General features: G+C 39.1%; 1 protein-coding gene and 1 pseudogene across 13 annotated transcripts in view; one reads left to right on the top strand and one right to left on the bottom strand.

The window, feature by feature from the left end:
- Dlg2 (discs large MAGUK scaffold protein 2) overlaps positions 1 to 19,013 on the top strand; it is a 1,877,153-nt gene that overhangs the window by 63,717 nt on the left and 1,794,423 nt on the right. The window lies entirely within an intron of this gene.
- Positions 9,219 to 10,132, bottom strand: LOC128094605 (protein farnesyltransferase subunit beta-like; annotated as a pseudogene).

Below are 19,013 nucleotides of genomic sequence, written 5' to 3'. Positions count from 1 at the left end.
CACACACACACACACACACACACACATGCACACTGCCATGTTTGCTTTAATTGTAGAAATAATAGTGTTCATGACACCTCTCTAAAATCCATTCTCCACCACTCAGTCCAAGATGCTGTTTTAATGCTAATCTGATTTTCAGTCCCTCAGAAGCCATACACAAGCTCTGATATCTGTCTTAAAAATTATAAAGGAAAACAAACACTAAATACCCCAATAGTCTGAGTTGCACTTTGGAAAAAGATCACATTATTTCCCCTACCAGCCAGGGATCCATGATGCTAGACCTTGTTGAGCTGTGTTCACCTTCTACCACTCATCTTTATCTCAAATCTACATTAAAAAGGGATTGCTTTTAACCTGTTCTAGTTTTAATGTTTCCAGTAATTATTTTCATGATTCTGAATAATATGCAAATATCACTTCACAGTTTTTCCATTTTAGACCTTCACTTTTCTTTTCAATGGATGAAAATTTACATCATTTGTGTCTTTATTTTTCACCCATCTTAAAAATAATCATAAACGTGGATTGTTTTTTTTGTGTGTGTGTGTATGTAGTGTTTGTATGTTTGTGTGCTGGTGCCTCATTTAGGCCACAAGAGGGCATCTAATCCTCTGGAACTGGAGTTGCAAGTGGTCATAAGTTGCCCAGAGTGGGTGCTGGAAACAGAAATTGGGTCCTTTGAGGGAACAGTAAGTATTCCTGACCACTGAGACATCCCTCCAGCTGTCTGCCTCCCAAGAATTAATTGTTATATTACTTAAGTTTCTTTTGCTTTTTCTTATTTTGAGATAATTTCATATAGCTGAGCTAGCCTCAGATTCATTCTTTAGCTAAGGATGATCTTGAATTCCTGCCTTCACCTTCAAAATGCAGACAGGGCTAAGACACTCTACTTAGCTCAAATTGAAAAGCTTTTTGACTGGTGATACCTCTGTAATAGAGTGCTTGCCTCCTACATTCAAATTTCCCCCCTAAACTTTGATGCACAGAAAGCTGTTTGTGTGAGTGTAAACTGGTGCACTTTCTGTGAAAATCAGTATGGAGCATTCTCAAACAGCAAGCACCCACACCAGAGTATATACCCAAAGGATTCTAAGTCTTATTCCAGAGATACTTGTACATCCAGTTTATAGGTCTGATAGTCACCAGAACTATGAATTAAACTAGCATAGCTATCCACCAACATATAAATGGATATAGAAAATGTGACATGTGTGTCTAACAGCATTTTATTTAGCCATAAAAAGGATGAAATCATGACATTTGCAGGAAAATGATGGAACTAAAAATTGTCACAATCAAATTATCTTAGATCAGAAAGGCACATACTATATTTCTCTTCATATGTGGAATATATATATACATATATGTACATATATATACATATATATTTATGTTGTGTGTGTATAAGTCATGAAACTAGAAATGGTGCCATGGTAGGGAGAGAGAGTCCTATAGGAGGTTTGAAGAAGGGAAAAAGAAAAAAAAACAAAAAAGAGAGAGTAAGAGACTATAATGGGACATGAGTGCAGAGGGGAAAGAGATCCAGGAACCAGTGGAAGGAACAGGAAGGGAGAAGAAAGGCAGGGGAGGCAGTGGGAGAAGATGAACAACAACAATGAAGTGTGTATGAAAATACCATATTGAAACCCATTACTGTATACATTAATAAAAACTAATAAAACCATATAACCATATTGCTCAAATACCACCACGTCTTAACTCCCTTTTGTGCAAGGTGAAGATATGTCCCTTGAAGTTTTTCTCCTCTCTAGATTTCTCATCTATCACTTAGCTTCTGCCACCTTTATCTTTATTTTACGACAACATTTTTGCATCTTATTTTGTAAGCATCGCTAAACGATGCTTTGTTTATGGGTTGTTTCTAAAAGTGGAAAGTCTTTTACCTATTTATGACTTCACAGTTCATTTTAGTGAAGTATGATTATATTTCTGTTCCTGTGTTATCAGCTTTATAATCTATATCATTCAAAGGAGAATAAACAGACACATCAAACAAGTGAAGATTGTTTTGTTTTTAATAAAAAATTTTACTTGCATACATTTAATGTGCATTGCGATAGGTTTTAGAAAGACATTTGTGCACAAGTATATCATGTGCTTTGAACGTGTTCACTCCTCCACCCATTCCTTTTTCCTTTCCATTACTCTGTCTTACTTGTATTATCAGGGTGTATCTATCTATCTATCTATCTATCTGTCTGTCTGTCTGTCTGTCTATCTATCTATCTATCTATCTATCTGTCTATCTGTCTATCTGTCTGTCTATGGAAAAATGAGTCTTAAAAGAGGATTGGTTTCTTAGGTCTATATAATATCTAGGATACACAAATGAGAGAAACAGCTGATATTTGTCTTTCTGACTCTGACTTATTTCCCTTAATATGACAGTCTCCAGTTGCAGCTATTTTCTTAGAATAATTTATTCTTTTTATGGCTGAGTAAAACTCCATCGTGTATCTGCACCACTGTATTTAATCTGTTTATCGGGTGGCAAACACTGCGGCTGATTCCATAGCTGGTTAGTGAGTATGACTGGAATGTGTGAAATGAGCTATAGTGGGGTGAGTAGACAGAGTCATGGCGATGACTTACATTAATTATTTTTCTTATTGCTGTGATCAAATACCCAATAAGAAGCAACTTAAGGGAGGAAAGGTTTATCTGGCTGTAGATTTAGGGGATGTATTCCATCATGACGGGAAAACATGGTGGCAGGTGGCTTCCTGCTTACATCTTAGTGAATTGTAAGAAAGGAATGCTGGTGCTCAGCGAACTGCCTTTTTTATTTAACTCAGTCCAGGACCCATGTGAGGTGCCTCTCATAGTTAGAGTGGACCTGTCTTTCTCAGTTAATTCTTTCTGGAAGCTCCATCATAGACACATACAAAAGTATGCCTAATTAGTGCCCTATGTGTTCTTTTAATCCAATCAAGCCAACAATTGAAATGGATTGCCATACTAATTATGAAGCAATCAAGTCATACAGATCACACATGGTAAAGTCTCCTAGATGATGGCTGTGCAGAGAAATGAGCGGATGCAGGGTATCTTATTAAAATCAGTGAAATCAATTTGAGACATTTAATTTGAGGATGTATGAGGAATTTAAGGGAGATAAAAATTTCAAACAAGTGTAATGGTGGGTATATTAGAGTTTTGACAAAAGGGCATGCCTTGATGGGTGGATGGCTTTTACTGTTTTAGCCTAGTATAGTTGTTGCAGATTAATTTTCCTCCCTTACTTCACTCTTAGGCTACTATTTCTTTTATGAATTTTTCCCTCTGGGATGGAAAAAAGAGGAAACAAATGAGGAAGAGATGGGAAAAGAGGAAACAGATACACAAGGGAATCATTGTCATTTCTCAATGAATATGGGCTTTTTGGGTTTTGCATTAGTAGTAAAAGAGAACAGAAATTTCCATTATTACCCACAGCAATTTTTAAGCTTTGTATATTTAGTTATTTTCCATAAAATTCCAAGGAATGGACCTAGGGTCTGTAGAGAAGGTAAGTCATTAGGCACTAGGTTCACGGTGGTGGTAGTATGTGGGTGTGTAAGAACAAGAGTAATTCCAACATTGTCCTAATGAGCAGACAATAACAAAAGTGAGCTTATTTTTAAGCAAAACCTGTGCTTGAGCTGGTGAGGATTTGTTTCCTGCCATAGTTCTATGACTTTTTTGCCTGTGTGGAGAAAATATCTCTGACCCATATATGCTGTGTGTTTTGCAACAGTGGCATTTCACTTGATACACTGTCTAAAAGGAGTCAGTCTTAAAAGCTTAATGGCTTCCTGACAGGAATCAACTGGTCTTAGCTTGCTTCTTTGTAATATTCTTTAGTGACTTAGATGCTGGAACCCAGTCTTTGATATCAAAGGTATGGATGAATTACATCATGTTGCCATAGTAAAAGCACCAGGTTAGAATTACAAGTGATTCTGGGCAAATGGAAAAGAGGGTGAAAAATGGAATGATTTCAAGTGTCCATAGAATACATGAGATGCTGTGTGACTGAAAATAATTAGACATTGAAATGAAAAGAGGCTGAGGACTGAGAGACTGTGGGTGGCAGTTACAGTAGCTCTGGAAAACACCAGTAGGCTGATGCCACATAATATCTTTAAGATAATAGTGGCTATTACATGCCTGCTCTAATGGGAGAAGGCCACGCATTATAACATACATCACAGTCAGTGGCAATGCCGTGCTTGTCTGTTAGCTTTGTTTGCTTTTGACTGCAGCAATAATGTAGCTATTATTTAGTGTTAAGGTGTGATAGGTACGATATGGTTATATTCTCTGTGTATAACCAATCATGACCTGTTTTTTTGCTATTTATAAACACAACATCCAAAGGAATCCATACTTACCACAAGACCGTCAAGTACAAATTTAAGTATCTCAATGCATGTTCTAAAATTAGAACTTTATTCTCTTTACAGTCAGCTTCAGCATACATGTTTTTTAGTCAACTATAATGACTAACTACTCCCAACTGCATTTTGATTCCTATTTCCACTTAATTCTTTGCTGAAACTGAGTTGAGAACCTAACTATGTGGTCAAGGAAGCATTCTGTGCACTGGCCTAGAACCCTTTTCAGAAAGTCCTTGCCTGTGCTGCCATCGTGAAGTGTCTTGTTTATTTTCCTTTGGTACTTTCAGAATTTTAGGTCTTGCAATAAGGATCTTACTCTATTTTGAATCGATTATTTTGTACAGGAAACTGTATGAATCTAGCTTTCTTCCTTACATGTGCTTGTCCAGTTTTCCTAACACCATTTGTTGTAATTGGCTCCCCTCAACCCCAGTGTAGAGCTTTGATGTCATTATCAGAGATTACATAGGTGTAGATATGTGGGTTTATTTTTAGATCCTCTGTTCTCTTTCATTGCTCTAAATTCTTTTTTCTCTTTTGAGAGCTTTTATTATTTTTTTATTTATGCAATTGGTTTTTCTTTTTCTTCTTTCTTTCTTTTTATTGTATCCGCATTGGTGTTTTGCCTACATGTATGTCTGTGTGAGGGCATTGGATCCCCTAGAATAGCAGTTACAGACAATTGTGTGGTGCCATGTGTGTGCTGGGAATTGAACCTGTGTCCTCTGGAAGAGCAGCCAGTGCTCTTAACTGTTGAGCCATCTTTCCAGCCCTGATTGCTTTAAATTCTTGCTTCTGTTCCAGCACCATGCTGTCTTTGCTACTGTGGCTCTTCAGTATGCACAGAGCCCAGATACTATGATGCTTCTGGTATTGCTCTTCCTATTTATGGTTGATAAGGCTATAGAGGTCATTTGTGCTTCCATATTAACTTTAGGACTTTTTTTCTAGTTCTGTGAAAGCTGTCATTGGAATTTTGATGATTGCTTTTGGTAACACAGCTGGTTTTCAGTATTGACGCTCCAATCCATGAGTATAGGGGATCTTTCCATCTTCTAGTCTCTCCTTCAATTTTTTTTTTCAGTGTAGATTGACCTCTATTCTTTGATTCTTTGTCTGTGTGTGTCTACTAGTGAGGTGGTAATGTGATCTTGCTTTTCAATTCAGGCAGTCTGCGTTTTTAAATGGATTTCAAGAAGCCATTTGTGCTTAAGGTGATATGTTATCAATTCTCATAATTTTGTTGATTGCTTTCTGGTTAGCTGGATTTCTGTGTATAGTTTTCTTCCTTCTGCATTAGTGTTAGGATTAATCTCAGCTCATCAAACTGTACAGTAAGTGCCTTTAACTGCTGGTCTGCTGAGCCCTCTTGATGGTCCTCTTTGAAGCGTTTCATTCTTTTTATTTCTTTTATGTCTGACATCTTGATTATAATGTGTTATTTTATGTTGATTTTGGGTACTAAATGCTTCTTGTATTTGGGTGTCACACCTCTCGATATTTGGGAAGTTTTCTTCTTTCATTTCAGTGGGTAGATTCTCTGTTCCTTTGGTTTTTATTTTAATTCCTCCTTCTCTCCTATAGGTTCTGGCTTTGGCCTCTTTATGGTATCCCAGAGTTCTTAGATCTGTGGCCATGATTGCTCTTTTTTTTTCTTTTCTTTATTGATGTCTGAATGCAAAAGTCCTAATGAGGCTCATGTGGGTGGTGATATTGCCCTGAAAGTAGGACTGCCCTTCTCTTATCAGGGTGGCCTTGCTTATTTTTGGATGAGGTTTCTCCTCCCCAAGTCCTCCTCTCTTCTGGAAAGTTCCTTGTATTTTTTCCCTTCGGGATATTTCTAGGAGATGACTTGCTTGGCTTTAGAAAATGTCATCCTCTCACTTAGGCATTGCTAAAATGCTTCTAAATCATTCATGTCAACTTAAGCTCCTAGCAGCTGCAATTCCACATAACTTCACATCTTTGTCAAAAACCTTATTGTTAGCATTTTTGTCAAGCTAGTAGGTGAATATTTTTTAAATTTTGTTTGTATCACTTCAACAATTAACAAGACTAAAAATCTTTGTATGTTTATTGCCCATTTTTATAATAATAATGATAATAATGACTGTGAAGTATCTGTTAGATTTCTTCTCTATTATTCTACCAGACTTTAAAAAATAGATTTGTGAGAATTCCTTACAAAATTCATGAATAAAATCTTTTTTTTTTCTGTTTTTTTGAGACAAGGTTTCTCTGTGCAGCTTTAAAGCTTGTTCTGGAACTTACTCTGTAGTCCATGCTGGCCTCAAACTCACAGAGAGATCTGCCTGCCTCTGCCTCCCGAGCGCTGGGATTAAAGGCGTGCGCCGCCGCCGCCGCCGCCGCCGCCGCCGCCGCCGCCGCCGCCGCCGCCACCACCTGGCTATGAATAAACTCTTATCTGTTTATTTAATATGATTATGAATGTATCATTCAGAACTATATTTTATTGTACCGTTCTTACTTGATAGTTGGCATTTTTTAAAAAGTTTCCTCTAGCACATTGGGGCACAAGTGTATTCTTACATAATTTTGTCTATTCACATTTAGCTTTAACTTTTTCTAAAGCCAAACTCTTTAATGGTTTATTTTGCAAATGTGCCTATGAAATAATTTGTCATTTTTATGAGGTTCATTAATCTCTTGACTCTCTAAAGATAAAACACATTGGAAGCGTTTTTCCAGGAATGATAAAATTATGTAATATAACTTATATATGTCAGTAGCTTATCCAAGAGATTGTATCATTTTTAACACTAAATTCTTCTAAATTCTGACACTGCTTGTTTTCATGTTTAAATTCTCATTTGCATATGCTTTCTTTACATGAAGTGATGGAGCAGATGAAATAATCATGCCAACTTAAACTCTAAGGCTGTAAGTATAGCATATTCAACAATGACTTCAGGATATTTCACGAAAAATCATTTTAACTATTTAGTTATTTGTAAAGGGAAGAAAGTATTATGAAGGCAAACTGATCAGGGGAACATAAAAGACAATGTTGGTGCTTGACACCAGTGCATTGATCTCTGACTTCCCAGACTCTTGTGAGAAATCTATTTTTATCATTTGTAAGCTAATTGAGCTGTGATATTTTGTTGCAGCAGCACTGTTAGACTAAGACAGAGTTGCTTTGGATGAGATCAGAGAGGTGACATCAAAGATGTTACTGAAATGGCAAATAGGACCCCTGGAAATCTTGGAGAAATGGATTCCAAGCAGAGAGAAACTCTGGACAGGTGTTTTTGGAAACAAAACGTGAAAGGCCCGAAGATGGATGTGAACAGAGATAGACTAATAGTTTGTTTTAACTGTCACTTTGACACAACCTAGGGTCACCTGGAAGAGACTATTACTGAGGAATTATATAGATCAGGTTTTCCTGAGGGGGATTGTCTTCACTGTTACTTGATGCAGGAAGACACAGACCACTGTGGGCAGCACAATTCCCTAAGCAGGACATCCTGAAGAGTTGAGGCATGAAATCAAACAAATAAGCACAGTCATTTCTCTTTGCTCTTGACTGTGGGTGTGATACGACCACTCACTCCCTCAAGTTCCTGCTTTCTTTACTTTCCCAGAGTGATGGATTCTAACCAGGGATTGTGAGATGAGAGAAGTCTTAAGCTATTTGATCCCAGCTACAGGAATGGAGCTAGGACAGATAGTGTAGCAGGAATAGAGTGGCTGTGTGCTTGTGCACCTCTAAGTTATATTTGAAAGTATCTCCAGACAATTTTTAAATCTTCTAGTTTTAATTTGATATGTATTTAATATTCTATACTGCTGTCATATAATGTTTCTCAGCTACTCTACTCAAACCTCCTGGCTTCTAGTTAGTTATGGTTATTTATTCCCTTAGACTGTTCGATATTGTGACTTTTAAATTCACGTTAAATATTTAGAACTGCAACTTGTTTTTGCTTTTTATATCTTTTTTTATTAGCAAACACTGAGACATTTTGTTTTTTTATTGTTTTCGGTTTTGTGGTTTTTTTAAAATTTATTTTATTTAAATAACATTTTTTCATTTATTTTACATATCGACCACATTTTCCTCTCGAGGAGGAGCAGGGGGGCCTCTCCTGGTATAGATTGGGAGAGGCTGGGGTTGAGCACTGGGAGAAGCTGCTTCCTCTGGCCCAGAGCTGACTTGGAGGTTGGTTTTCCATTCAGGATTGGTTATCTGGGTTTAAGTCATCATACATAGGACAAAACAAGTTTTGCTTGCACCAAACATGGCCTTTGGAGAAATGTGTGGCTCAGTTCTCCCGTGTGAGGGGAGTAAGACCTCTCTCCCTCTCCTCCATCCCAGTGGCTGTCCTTTGCAGCTGACTGGGGAAAAGCAGACAACCCGAAGCATGCCCTTCTGTAGTCTAGTACTCTTTTCCATGCAGCTCATGCTGGCGGGACCCACAGCCCCACCCTGGTACAGAGCTGACATTTCTACCCCTGAGAGGGTGCCCATTCGGTGACTGAATAAATGGTGGTGTGTAGGCAGGAATCACAGCAGGGGCTGGAGTGCTGCCATACTCACAGATACCTATTTCAGTATGGTGGGCCAGGCTGCTGGGTACCCGGAGAGGTTGCTTCTTCCCAGCATGCACTGCTCTCCAACCCCACTGCTCAGGTTCACAGAGTTTTGGTTTGATACGTATGAAAATAATTTTAAAAATCATGCTGCCATGTATTCAAAACCCGGAGCTGATGGCTTTGTTTGGTTCGACAAATGGAGAAACCTTGTGTGATAGGGGAGGTTGGGTGAGCAGAGCCATGGGCCCTCTAGTTGATGTCAGGATCTGAGGTCACCTCATGTTCACACTCCTCGAAGCCTGGGGTTGGTTTCTGCAGAAACTGTGCTGTGGCCTGGATCACCTAGTTGGGCCCATTGGACAGAGGGCAAACTGGCTGCAGAGTATTTTCAAGCACATCCAGACCACATCGTGCAGCATGGTTCCATTTTGCCGAAATGGTGGTGGTGGATAAGATGCTCAGGCAGTAACAAGTATGGTAGGAGTCAAGTGACTTGCCAGGTTTGTCCAGCAGACTCCCAGCTGGGTACTGGTAGCACATCAGGATGTACATCTACAGGGCCTGCTGAGGGAACATACAGTGACTCATGCTGAGGACAGGATCACCTTGAGCATGCAGCACTTGGGGCAGCAGGGGCAGGAGCCCTGTCTGTTAGAGGGAGTAGCAGCCGTCCACCAGCTTGTTGCAGTGGCCCTGAAAACCCCCTTCAAATTGCATCTGTCGCCTTGTCACCCATTGTAACAAGCTGATCAGGTTCGAAGAGCGTTCTTTTCTTGAGAATTACCAGCACAGCAAACCACAGAAGGTGTAGCCACCATGGGCTTCTCCACTGGCTCCCTGCTGGCTCCTTCCCAGTTCTAGCACCTTGCTATACATTCTGAAAGGTATGGAGTGATGATATTGGTCAGAGAGACCACCGAGGTGACACAGTATGTGCTTCTCACATCCACCTGACTTCCAGTGTGCATGAGAAAAGAGTCATCAGGCTGCTCTGGGAGTACAAATACTGAAGAAGCGTCTCTGTTAATGATGTTGTAGGCCTCCTCTATACCAATGATGCATGCCATTTGACTGAGGGCGTCTGTAGGTGCAAGGTCTGGGTACTGCCCAAGGCCTTCAAAGCCACTTTCTGAACTTTGACGCAGTTCCAGAGACTGACACATAAGTTTCAGAGGGTTAGTCCATTATCATCATGGTGGTGGTGGTGGGGCATTGTGGGAGCATGGTGGCACTCATGGCACTGGAGCAATAGCTGAGCATTACGGTAGTTTTTTAAAAGTATAGCTAAATACCTTTATCATGGTCAGCACTTCTGATATTGTTGTTTGTGGTGAGAACACTTAAAATCTGTCTTCAAGAATACAACACATTGCTCTTAACTACAGTTACCATGCTGAACAAAAGATCTCTTGAGCTGATTTCTCCTGCTAAAAGAAGTTTTGTACTTTCTTAATAGCCAGCCTGGTTCACATGACAAACAGGGAAACTGAAGTTTGTAAGACTTCACAGGTGAACAGAGTGAGTTTAAAATAACCCGAATAAGGGGCTTGCTAAAGCCATTTGGTATAATCCGAGCAAATCTGCTGTGCCGTCCTGTCTGGCCCATTTCATAGGCGTTATATTTAAATGTGTGTGCAGCATTTTAAAATATGTGAAGATAGTTTAAGCAGCATTTAAACTGACATTTAGTTTTTATTCTATGTACAGTGAAAAAAAAACTTTAAGGACTCCAAAATAGCTTCTTTGTATTTAGCCATCATGACCATTTACAGCTGTGTTCTAATTGACTTGTGTGATCTGGAGAAGGCTACCTAGTCCCCTGAGCCTAATCAAGAATTTATATTGGCAAATGTTTTAATGACAAAACTGTTAACATTTGGGAATTATATATTTATTGATTTAAAAGCAGCTAAGTGTGTATTATGCAGTCATTACACATGTAAATCTATAAACAAGATATGCTTTATTTAGCATATTTTAAGCTACATTTAAATGTTTATTACACTGCATTTATTCTTTTGCAATTTGCCTTTTATGGTTCATTATTATGAGATTTCTACTTGTGGCCCCAAGTAGCTTCTGTCCACAGATTTCTCCTGTAGTTTCATAGTATTAAAGCATGCTCTACAGTTTGCTTTCTCACCCCCTTGTTGGTATATGTTCAGGATGCTTCTTTTTTGTTTTTGGTTTTTTTTCTTCCATGGAGCCCAGTTCATCCTTAAACTCAAGTTTTTTCTTACTAAGCCTCCTAAGTGCTAAGAAACCTTACTGAGAAACCTTTGACAATTTCTCAGATTAAACACAAAATCATTCAATAACTGGGCTACAGTATCTGTCTTCAGGTTTCCTAGGGTAGGTATACTTTAAAATATGCTACTTTCTGCTCCCAGGACAGTGGATGAGATACTTTTGTTCCTTTGTCTTGATACATGTGATGTTATTAGACTTAAAATAATTGCCCATTTGATTTGCATTGCTCTCATCCCCATTGAAGTCCTGCCCTAAGTATCTTGTAAAATGATGGTATTTTGGAGTTATGACTCCTCTTGCCCCCAGACCACGCTAGAGATTGAGCCTGGGGCTGTATGCATATCCAAAAAATGAAGCAAGAGCCATTTAGCTGCATTCTCAGTCTTTACAAGTTTCTTATTTAAATGTTTACTTTTATTAAAGTGTGTGTGTGTGTGTGTGTGTGTGTGTGTGTGTGTGTGTGTGTGTGTGTGTGTGTGTGTGTGTGTTGGTTTGTGCATGTGAATGCAGGTGCCTGTGGAGTCCAGAAGGGGATACCTGATTCCCAGGAGCTAGAGTTAGAGGTCATTGTGAGCTGCCCAATGTGGGTACTGGGAACTAAACTTAGGTTCTCTGCAAGAGCAGTGTAACCTCTGATCATATCTGAATTACCTCCCCGGCCCCTAATTTTATTATTGTTATTATATGTGCATTGCAATAAAAGGGAGTTCTTACGATGTTTTTGGTATGTGTGCCATTTACTCTGGTTACACTCACTTCCTCTCTTACTTTCTCTTGTCCCTCCTGTGAACTGCTACTGCCTTCCTCTTATATTCACCTCCCTTTTATTTTCCTGTTTTGGTTTTTCAAAAGCGAGACTCCACATATGAGAGATAACGGACAGTATTTGTCTTCCCCAAGTCTGGCTTATTTCGTGTAACATGCTGGTATCCAATTCCATCTTTTTTCTTGAAAATTATATAATTTTGTTCTTTTCCTAGTTTTTGTTTTATGTTGATTAATAGGAATTATGTATTGTCTTTAAATATTTTCTATTTGGATAAATATGGATGTTTCATAGACTGAATATTTATGCCTCCTCCAAATTTGTATGCTGATGCTATGTGGAGGGCCTTAGGTAATTGGCAGATAGGGTGAAACCCAAGTGGATGAGATTAGTGACCCCATGAAAGAGATATCAGAGAGCTTTCTCCTTCTATCACATTAGAACAGTGAAAAGATGGCTGATGATGAACCAAGAAGTAGACATCAAATCTGTTGGTCTTATCTTGTATGTCACAGCCTTCCTAAACTGCGTGAAATAAATGTTGACCATTTGTCAGCCACTCAATATACTCGAAGCAACCTCGAAGACTAAGATGAATGTGTGTGTAAGTATTCTTTACACTATATGCTCTACAGGAAACAGAAAAAACAAATACAATCTGTGGTGCTTATTTTGTTTAAAATTATGGCTTTTGAGGCAGAAAACTAAGTCTCCTGTAGCCAGCTTAATCATTCTTTTTCTTAATTATGTACAACGCCTATATATTGTTTATAGAATAGTCTCTTGTTCAAAGTGATAAAGATAATGCTTTTGCTGTGGGATGGTCTGTATGTCAAGTGTGTTGCTGATTGGTCAATAAATAAATCACTGATTGGCCAGTGTCCAGGCAGGAAGTATAGGCAGGACAAGGAGGAGAATAAAGCTGGGAAGTGGAAGGCTGAGTCAGAGAGACACTGCCAGCCGTCACGATGACAAACAACATGTGAAGATGCCGGTAAGCCACGAGCCATGTGGCAAGGTATAGATTAATGGAAATAGAATAATTTAAGCTGTAAGAACAGTTAGCAAGAAGCCTGCCATGGCCATACAGTTTGTAACCAATATAAGTCTCTGTGTTTACTTGGTTGGGTCTGACGGCTGTGGGACTGGCAGGTGAGAGAGATTTGTCCTGACTGTGGGCCAGGCAGGAAAACTTTAGCTACATGCTTTTGCTAACAATCTTAAAATTTTGCTTTTGAAATTTAGTTCTTAATCCTATTTGAAGCTTATATGTGTATATTAAAGAACTTGTACTACAGACATGAGACACCATACCTAAAATGGGGGTAAGGTCTTTCCAAAGGTAATTAAGAAGTCATGAAAATTATCCATAATTTAATATGATAGATGCCTTTATACTCTGACTTGTTTATTGGTCAAATAGCCAGTTTTTACCACTTATTATTTATATTACACTCAAGATGACAAGTGTTGTCAGAGTAAGCATCATGTTAAAGCTGTGCTCCATTTACACATTTCAGTAATCCCTAACAACCGCCCTAGGAGGTATTTATTATTATTTTACAGATGTACAAACTTCAGTTTAGGGAAGTAAAATACTTGGTTTGAGAATACAATATAAGTTGTGGAGTTTAGACTTAATATTAGGTCTTTAAATAGACATTAAAGGTAGAGTACAGTTACTGAGACATTTAATAGTGAAGGATTGTAGCACAGAGCCAGTTTACAAATAGCTATTATATGAATGGATAGACTGTATGATGGCACAGATTATCGATGCGAAGACTGTCAGGTGAGGGCTTGCAGCAGAGACAAGGAAGACGCCACTGAACTGCCTCAAGAACAATCTGTTTCCCAGCCAGCCCACCCAGCATCTTCAAATCAGAGAAACTCTTTAAATATTTCTCTTAGTGCAGGATAACAGCCTGTGTACAAAAGAAATAATGTAAATTAGTTGGTCCGTCCTGGGTAGCTTTAGACAGACTTTCTGTTGTTTTTATGATGTAACTTGCTAAGGCTTATTGAGATAGTTTGAAATACCGACCACATTACTCTCATTTGGCACTTAGTGCTACAGAAACTGTGATTCTGAGCTTTTCTCTTGGCCTAGAAGTCTCTTTGTGAAAATGATGATTTAGGTATAGGCTGTTATCTATGGTTACCTAAGAAAAAGGGGTATTGCCAAATGGATGCAATTACGTAACAGCCTACTTCTGTAATCTCCTCTAAAAAATGTGTGTGTGTGTGTGTGTGTGTGTGTGTGTGTGTGTGTGTGTATCTCAGCAAATCAAAGCAACTGTCTCCCAAGATTATATGTAATATTACATAAAGCATCAATGCTAACCAATAAAATACATTTGGAGGCAAAGATAGATAAATGAAGTAGAAAAATAAATGTGCCCAGTGCTTGTTGTCCAATATCTTTTTTCTTCCACATTAGTGAATTTATTATTTAATTATATATTTTTATCTGTAGCTGCATTTTTTGATTATTTCCTTTTAGTTTATGGTGTGTGTGTGTGTGTGTGTGTGTGTGTATGTGTGTGTGTGTGTCTGCCTTTTGTTGAAAGAATCCTTCTTTGTCTTCAAGTCATATACTCTATTATACTCTTTCTTTTTATCTTTTTAATTATTCTTTTCTTATATATTACATCCTACCCACAGTTTCCCCTCCCTCCACTTCTCTCAGTCCCCTCCCTGCACCAGATCCACTGCTCTTCCATTTCCTTTCAAAAAAGAGCAAACCTCCCAGGGATATCCACTGAGAACAGCATACCATCATACCAAGGTTGGATGAGCCCATGCAGCAGGAGGAAAAGGGTCCCAAAAGCAGGCAAAAGAGTCAGAGGTAACCCTGCTCCCACAGTTAGGAGTCCCAGGAGAAGACCAAGCTACATAATTGTAACATATATGCAGAGGGCCTAGGTCAGTCTCATGTAGGCTCCCTGGTTGTCAGTTCAGTCTCTGTGAGTCCCTATGAAGTTTGCTTAGTTGACTCTGTGGGCCATGTTCTCCTGGTGTCCTTAACCCCTCTGGCTCCTACAATCCTTCCCTGTTTTCTTCTGAGAGGTTCCCTGAGCTCCACCTAGTGGTTGGCTGTGTGTCTGTATCTGCTCCCCTCAGCAACTGGAGGAAGCCTTTTTGATGATGATTAGGATAGGCACTGATTTATGAGTTAGAATATCATTAGAAACCATTTCATTGACTTTTCTTTTTTTCAGTTGTGTTTGGTTCTACTCTAGGTCTATGGGCTTTCCAGCTTCTGGTTCCTGGCCATACAAGCAGTGTCAGGCATGTGCTCCCTGTGACCTCAAGTTAGACCAATTATTGATTGGCCATTCCTAGGAGCTCTGAACCACCACTGTACTAGAACATATTGCAAGCAGGACAGGTTGTGGGTCAAAGGTTTTGTGGCTGGGTTGATGTCCTAGTCCCAGCACTGGGTGCCTTGTCTGGTAACAGAAGATGTCTGATTCAGGCTCTGTATCTTCCTTTATTAGGAGTCCTTGCTAGGGTCACCTTCATAGGTTCTAGGAAGTTTCCATATCAACCTCCCCCAAGCCACCCCCCCCCCATTCCAGTTGTCTCTACCAGTACTCTCTCCCTCCCCCACCTGATTCCTTGTGTTCCCATCCACACCTGCCCCCAGTCCACCTGCATAATTTATTCTATTTCCCCTTCCAAGGGAGATCCATGAATTCCCCCCTCCTCCCAGCTCTCTTTGGTACTTAGTCTCTCTGGGTCTATGCATTATAGCATGATTATCCTTTACTTAACAGCTAATATCCATCCAGAAACCAGAGTATGTATCATGCTTGTCTTTCTGGGTGTGGGTTTCTAGTTCCATCCATTTGCCTGCACATTTCATGATGTCATTTTTTTTTTCAACAGCTGAGTAATACTCCATTTTGTAAATGTATCACATTTTCTTTATCCATTATTTGGTTGAGGGACATCTAGGTTGTTTTCAGTTTCCGACTATTATGAATAAAGCCACTATGAACATAGGTGAGCAAGTGTCCTTATGGTAGGAGAGAACCTCTTTTGGGTGTATGTCTGAAAGTGGTATAGCTGGATCTTATTGAGTTAGACTGAGTCCCAATTTTCTGAGGAACTTCCGTTTTGATTTCCATGGTGCAGAAGCTTCTTGGCTTCATGAGGCCCCATTTATTAACTGTTTACCTTAGTGCCTGTGCTGATCGTGTTCTGTTCAGAAAGTCTTTTCCTGTGCCAATGAGTGGAAGTCTGTTTCTCCCTTTCTCTTCTGCCAGGTTCAATGTATCCAGCTTTATATTCGAGTCTTTGATCCATTTGGACTTGAGTTTTGTGCAGGGTGATAAGTATGCCTCTATTTGAATTCTTCTATGTGCAGCCCTTCAGTTTGACCAGCACCATTTGTTGAAGATGCTGTCTTTTTTTTTCTGGCTTCTTTATAAAAAATCAGCTGTCCCTAGGCATGTGGATATTTGTCTGGATCGTCAATTCAATTCCGTTGATTAACTTGTCTGGTTTTGTGCCTGTACCACATTGTTTTTATTGCAATAGCTCTGTAGTACAACTTGAAATTGGTGATAATAATAGCTCCTTCAGTTCTCTTATTATTCAAGATTTTTAAAAAGCTATTATGGGTTTTCCATAATGTTTTCAAGCAAAGCTGAAAATTGTCTTTTTAAGGTATGTAAAGAATTGAGCCTGGTGTTTTTGGCACATGACTTTAATCCCAGCACTTGGGAGGCAGAGGCAGATGGATCTCTGTTAGTTTTAGGCCAGCCTGGTCTATATATTGAATTTCAGGACAGCCAAGGCTACTGTTATGTCCAGATCATAGGGACCCCTAAAAGACCACCATGAAGACCGAATCCCAAATCCCAAATGCAAAAGCAAAGAGCCTTTATTTTCAAGCTTGGAGTGTGGACTCTGTCCAACTCAACAGTGAAAGCAGAGAGCCCTGAACCCAAGCAGGGTGGGGATTTTATCATGGCAGAGGTTGGGGTGAGGGGATTTCTAGGCTTCAGGACCCTGATTGGCTGACATTTGTCTAGGGTTATAGGGAATGTTTGGAATGTCAGGATTTCCCCTTACATGCAGGCCCTCCCTGGGTGGGGTCAGCTTATAACTTTTCTTGGGTCCAGATGTTGCCTGCCAGAAGCCGTGTCTGGGCCTCTAAGCCTGTCATGGCAGCTGTGTGGTCAAGCTGTTTTGGCCACCCCCACACTACATAGGTGAGATGCTATCTTTAAAAAACAAAACAAAATAACAACAACAAAAGTCAAAAAGACCAAAACCAAAACCAAGAACAATTTTGTGAAGAATTATTTTCGAATTTTGATGGGGATTGCATTGAATCTATAGATTGCCTTTGTAGGATGGCCATTTTTATTATGTTAATCCTACCAATGTAAGAGTATGGGAGATCTTTCCATTTTTTGATGTCTTCTCTAATTTCTTTCTTCATTGTCTTGAAAACTTTAATATATAAGTCTTTAACATGCTTTTTTAGAATTACCCTAAGATATTTTTGTATTATTTGAGGCTATTATGAAAAGTGTCATTTCCTTGATTTCTTTCTTGGACTGTTGTTTGTATATAGGAGGGCTGCTGATTTTTTTTTTTTTTTTTCGAGACAGGGTTTCTCTGTAGTTTTGCGCCTTTCCTGGAACTCACTTTGTAGACCAGGCTGGCCTCAAACTCACAGAGATCCTCCTGCCTCTGCCTCCCGAGTGCTGGGATTAAAGGCGTGCGCCACCACCGCCCGGCTAAGGGCTGCTGATTTTTGTGAGTTAATTTTGTATCTAGCTACTTTGCTGAAACCCTTTATCAGTTGTAGAATTTTTAGGATCACTTATGTATGCTATCATATCATCTGCAAATAATGATACTTCGACTTCTTCTTTTCTAATTTGTGTCCCCTTGATCTCCTTCATTGTCTTGTTGCTCTCGCTACAATTTTGAGGACTATTTTGAATAGATGGAGAGAATGGACCACATTATCTTCTTCTTGGTCTTAGTGGAATTGCTTTGAGTTTCTCTCCATCTAAGTTGATGTTGGCTATAGGCTTGCTGGAAACTGCCCTTATTTTATTATGTTGAGGTATGTCTTTTGTTTCCCTAATCTCTCCAGGACTTTTATCATGAAGAGGCATCATGGATTTTTCAAAGGCCCTTTCTGCATTTTCTAATGAGATGATCATGTCCTGTTTGTCTTTCAGTTTGTTTATATGATGGGTTACGCTTACTGATTTTATGTATGTTGAGTCATCCCTGCAGCGATAGGATGAAGTCTTCTTGATCATTGTGGATGATTTTTTAGATATGCTGGATTTGGTTTACAAGTATATTATTGAGAATTTTTGCATCTATGTTCATAAGGAAAATCATTCTGTACTTTTCTTTATTTGTTGGGTCTTTATGTGGTTTGTATAGCAGGGTAACTGTGCCCTCATATAAAAAATTGGGTAATGTTCCTTTTTTTTCTATTTTGTGGAATAATTTGAGGTGTATTGACATTAACCCTTCTTTGAAAGTCTGGTAGAATTCTGCACTAAAACCATCTGGCCCTGGGCTTTCTTTGGTTGGTAGTCTTTTAATGACTGTTTCATTTCACTAGGAGTAATAGGTCTGTTTAAATTGCTTATCTAGTCTTGATTTAAGTCTGGCAAGAGGTCTATTGAGAAAATTATCCACCAGGCGGTGGTGGTACACGCCTTTAATCCTAGTACTTGGGAGGCAGAGCCAGGCAGATCTCTGTGAGTTCGAGGCCAGCCTGGTCTACAGAGTGAGATCCAGGACAGGCACCCAAACTACACAGAGAAACCCTGTCTCGAAAAACCAAAAGAAAGAAAGAAAGAAAAATATCCATTTCTTTTAGATTTTCCAATTTGGTGTAGTACAGGTTTTAAAGTATGTCCTTATTCTCTGGATTTTCTTGGTGTCTATTGTTATCTTCCCTTTTCATTTCTAATTTTGTTAATTTGGAATTTTCTCTCTGCTTTTTAGTTAATTTGAATAGGGGTTTAATCAATATTATT

The sequence above is a fragment of the Peromyscus californicus genome, unplaced genomic scaffold (assembly GCF_007827085.1).
Source record: "Peromyscus californicus insignis strain IS unplaced genomic scaffold, ASM782708v3 Scaffold_4__1_contigs__length_199733344, whole genome shotgun sequence".
Lineage (NCBI taxonomy): Eukaryota > Metazoa > Chordata > Mammalia > Rodentia > Cricetidae > Peromyscus > Peromyscus californicus.
The sequence above is the reverse complement of the archived record's forward strand: the minus strand, read 5'-3'. Positions and strand labels throughout refer to the sequence as shown.